Genomic DNA, 5,099 nt, shown 5'->3' with positions numbered 1-5,099 from the left:
ACAAATTTGAAAATTTATGGCCAAACGCTAGCTAAACCAATAGGCTAAGAATCAAACTGTAAATGTGCTATACAATACTGTACTTCTTTTTCGATAAACTTGATTAGACCGTTTGCATAATTGAATTAATGATGAGCTTTTGAGAGCTTATCACTATCACTTTTTCTAAGGTCAAAAACAATACAGTAGTCTTATAGCTTAATAATAATGTAGCACCGAGATACGGTAATTAACAAGAATAAAAGAGTGACAACGACACCAAGATTTTTATATGGAAAACCCTTTTGAATAAGGGAAAAAAATACGTCTCCGAGACGAACAACTAATATCACTATAGCAAAGAATTTTACACTTTGTAGGTCCGAGTAAAATACTCCAAAGACCACTACAACACTCAAAAGAAATAACCCTCTTTTGATATTCTCACCTCACTACAATATCGCTCACTCTTTATTTTTCTCTACATAGTCTATTTCTCACAATGCCTGAGAAATGCTCTCTGCAACTATTGTGTTGCTTTTTTTTCTGTGTGATAAAATGAAGAAGCCGAAGCTCTCCTTTTATAGGAGAAATAGCCTACCTCTTCAACCAATCAGAATGAAGGATTGGTTGAAAATTTGCAATGCAAATATTTTCTTTCTTCCGCCGAAAAAGTTTGACATTTTTCTTCTGCAGCCTACCTTATTTGACAATAAGAAAGAAAAGATTGATGCCAATCAATTTCTTCCTTAATTTATGGGATGAACCCCACAATATATACATAAAAATCACTAAAATTTTAAAAAGAATATAATTTTAAACTTATAATTTCAAAAGTGTAGTGGATTCATGGCAAGAGACTAAAGTTAAACACGTCAAAGATAAATTCCAGATCCACCTCTTCACAATAGTCGCTCATTCTCTTGAAATCTTGCAATTGGAGTTTAAAAAAATTGCACTCGCATTGGCAAAGATGGAGTAAAACTTAACATGAGCTCTGCTATTCAAGAATCTAAAACCTGAATGATTGGAAGGAAAAATTGGACTCGCGTTGACAAAACTGGGGTAAAAAATAACTTTGAGCTATGTTATTCAAGATATTAACAACAGCTTCTTCGATCACTGGAAATCTCTTGATTTCCTTCTACATAGATCGTGGAAATGCTGAACGACTCAAAGCGATGACAGATATCCATGTGATAGAACTCTTACAATTTTTTAGGTGAAGAAAATGGATAGGACAACCAATCCATGACCAAAAATAACAGAAAAGGAAAATACAAAAAAATAATAATATAAGAAGAAACTAACTATAGCAGCATGAATCAAAACGAAAAATGAACATTTTTGTCGACGAAAATCATACAAAGCATGACGGTGCTGAGGTGGTTCTTCTTGGTTGTGGGGAGAAGTATTCCTTTGAAGAGGGAGTTGGTATATTAATCTTCCATGACTGTTCATATTTGCAAGTACTCAAGAAAAAAGTAAATAAAATTACAATATCAAGAAATGAAATGAACACAAATAGAGATATGATCAGAAATGTGAAAAGGGAGCTGGAATGTTACACTTCCATGATCTAAAGTTAGATACTTACTCTACCATGATCTAAAGCCTATCGAGAATTCTTCCACTTAGCAATTTCAAAGCTCCAAATAATGATACAAATGAATCCTTCTTTAGAAACTCAAAAGAAAATCAAAGTGAAAAGGCACGGCATCTCCACTAGTTAATTACTATGTTAAATTGTTATCACTTGCCAACTATCTCAATTAAAGCCAGTACAAGCTCACAGTGGGATGATTTACCTTGACCTTTACCTCCGCAGATACACGAGATGAGTGGTACCTGTTATAAATATACATAAAATTCAATTTGTTCTTTTTTTTAATCACAAAGGACATCTTAGCCTGAATATTCAGAATTCTTTTAGCAGACCTTGATGGACAGTTTCAAAAGTTCTTGGTAATGTGAACAATAAGTTTGTCAATGAAAGCAGGACGGACACAGAATCTGTTTTATCTTATTGTCCAAGTTGTATCCGCGTAAATCAAGTAAAATTATCATTTAGAATCAAACCTTAATAACAATTAGCTATCATGTTTTCAAGAATTAGCACGCATATTCTTTGCTAAATGTTGGACTTACCAGCGAAGACCTTCATTGACATCTTTCGTTGGCCTGCAAGACTGCATGGTAAGTACAGAGTTTTTAACCATACCCTTAACCTTAGTGATGTCCTGTTGGTCACCGGATATATCAAGACCAATCCATCTTTCCTGGTCGGTCTGTTTATTCTCGTCAATTTCTTTTTCTTCAGCTACAATTCTCAAACTCCTATTTGTAAGCTTAGGGCTGCTAGTACCTTTTGTTGGGAATAAACCCCCTACAAAAATAATATTTACAGTAATAGAAGCGAAATAATCACGTAGCACTGAAATACGGTAATTAGCAAGAAAAAGAGCGACAACGACACCAAGATTTTTACATGAAAAACCCTTTGAATAAGGGAAAAAACCACGGCCCCGAGACGAGCAACTGATATCACTATAGCAAGGAATTTTACACTTTGTAGGTCCGATTAAAATATTCCAAAGACCAGTACAACACTCAAAAGAAATAACCCTCTTTTGATATTCTCACCTCACTACAATATCGCTCACTCTCTATTTTTCTCACATACTATTTTCTTATACTCTGTCTGTGAAACCTCACTCTTTCTTTCTCTCTTTGTTGGTGTGTGAAAATGAAAGTTGAAGCTCTCATTTTATAGCCGAAGCCTCACTCTCTAAAGCCTACTATATTTGACAATTTACACACATTTTTTTTCTTTTTCTTTAATGTTGACAATTCAACAAAGTTGACTACCAAACAAAAGAAATTCAACAAAGTTGGCTACCAAACCAAAGAAATTTTCCTTAGGCACATGCCTATTACTTTGGCTATTGAATGAGATGGAACCCATCAATCTCCCCCTCCAGTCTCATTCATCTAGAGGAGGTAGCACTGTCTTCTAGTTTGAGTGCATGCCGACAAGTTCTTTACATAGCTCGAACTTGTCTCTTGGTACCACCTTGGTCAACATATCAGCGGGATTTTCACTCGTGTGAATCTTTTTGACCTGTAAAGATTCGTTCTCCACCTGCTCACGAATCCAATGATATCTCACATCTATATGCTTTGTTCTTGCATGGTACATGGAGTTCTTGCTTAAGTTTATTGCACTTTGACTGTCACAATAGACGACATACTCCTTTTGATGCAATTCCAGCTCTTGAAGAAACCGCTTGAGCCATACCATCTCCTTGCCAACTTCTGTAGCGGCAATGTACTCTGCTTCAGTTGTTGAAAGTGCAATACACTTCTGCAATTTAGACCGCCATGATATAGCTCCCCCTAAAAATATAAACAAATATCCAGTAGTGGATTTTCTGTTATCAATGTCACCTGCCATATCAACATCTGTATAGCCCTTCAAGATTGGATGAGATTCTCCAAAGCACAAACAATCTCCTTTGGTACCTCTCAGGTACCTGAGTATCCACTTGACTGCTTCCCAATGTTCCTTTCCAGGATTTTCAAGAAATCTGCTAGCAACACGAACTGCATGAGCAATATCAGGTCCGGTGCATACCATTGCATACATCAAGCTTTCGACTGCTAAAGAATAAAGAACTCTAGCCAAGTTCCCTTTCTCCTCCACACTTGTAGGACACATCTTCTTGCTCAACTTTAGATGACTAGCAGGAGGTGTGCTGACTGGCTTAGCATTCTTCATGTTGAAGCTTTCCAGTACACGTTCAATGTACTTCTCCTGAGACAGCCACAACTTTCTGTTTGTTCGCTCTCGAACTATCTTCATACCCATAATTTATTGTGTTGGGCCCAAGTCCTTCATATCAAAAGACTTGGACAAATCTCCCTTCAACTTTGCGATTAGCCCCTTGTCTTTTCCTACAATTAACATGCCATCCACATACAATAACAATATAATAAAGTTATTTTCAGAAAATATTTTTGAAGTATACACATGGATCAGAATATGTCTTTGTGTAAGTTTGACTTTTCATGAATGATTCAAACTTCTTGTACCACTGCCTTGGTGCCTGCTTCAACCCATAAAGACTCTTATTCAGTTTGCACACCATGTGTTTCCTTTCAGCTACTTTAAATTATTCTGGTTGCTCCATATAGATCTCCTCTTCCAAATCTCCGTGAAGAAATACAATTTTCACGTCCAACTGCTCCACTTCAAGAACTAGGCTAGCTGTTAAGCTCAAGATTGTTCGAATATAAGTCATTTTGACAACAGGTGAGAAAATTTTATCAAAATCAATACCTTTCTTCTGCTCGAAGCCTTTTACCACCAATCGAGCTTTGTATCTGATCAGCTTGCCATTTCCATCTTTCTTGAGTTTAAAGACCCACTTACATTTGAGTGATCTTTTACCCTTTGAAAGTTTAACCAGCTTGTACGTGCCATTTTTTTGCAAAGATTTCATCTCCTCTTGCATGGCTTTCATACATTGGTTCTTTTCTCGATGGGACATCACCTCCTTAAGACTTTCTGGCTCTCCCTCATCACTGATGAGGACATACTCCGTAGAAGGGTACCTGCATGACTCTACCCTTGGCTTTTCTGATCTCCTCAGAGGTTGAGGTTGTTCTTCTCCCTGAGTGGGGTGATCCACTTGCTCGACATCATCATCAAGTTGCTCCCCCTGCTCAATAACCTCACCAGGTTGCTCCCCCTGCTCGGCAACCTCGTCGGTCGTACTTTCTGCACTTGTGGGATTGTTAGAAGTAGAAGGAATAGTAATAAGGTCAGGAATAATACCATTCTTGGCCTTCTCTGACATATCATCAGCAGTTCCAACTTCACTTTTTCGGAAGACTACATCTCTGCTTCTGATGACCTTCTTCTTTACGGGATCCCACAATCTGTATCCGAATTTTTCATCTCCATATCCGATGAATATGCAAGGAACAGATTTATCATCCAACTTTGTTCTCTACTCCTTTGGTACATATGCAAAAGCTTTGCAACCGAACACCTTCACATGCGAGTAGGACACCTATTTGTTGGTCCAAACTCTCTCTAGGATGTCAAACGCCAACGG

At 37.3% G+C, this 5,099-nt stretch overlaps 1 long non-coding RNA gene across 1 annotated transcript; it reads right to left on the bottom strand.

Moving 5' to 3' along the window:
- Nucleotides 1–1,510: 1,510 nt before the first annotated feature.
- Nucleotides 1,511–2,688, bottom strand: LOC142171420 (uncharacterized). The gene is made up of 2 exons (XR_012700986.1): nt 2,128–2,688; nt 1,511–1,827 (listed from the first exon to the last, which is right to left on the bottom strand). It is a non-coding gene; the product is annotated as an uncharacterized LOC142171420 (long non-coding RNA).
- Nucleotides 2,689–5,099: the final 2,411 nt, after the last annotated feature.

Source organism: Nicotiana tabacum, chromosome 17 (assembly GCF_000715075.1).
Source record: "Nicotiana tabacum cultivar K326 chromosome 17, ASM71507v2, whole genome shotgun sequence".
Classification (NCBI taxonomy): domain Eukaryota; kingdom Viridiplantae; phylum Streptophyta; class Magnoliopsida; order Solanales; family Solanaceae; genus Nicotiana; species Nicotiana tabacum.
The sequence above is the reverse complement of the archived record's forward strand: the minus strand, read 5'-3'. Positions and strand labels throughout refer to the sequence as shown.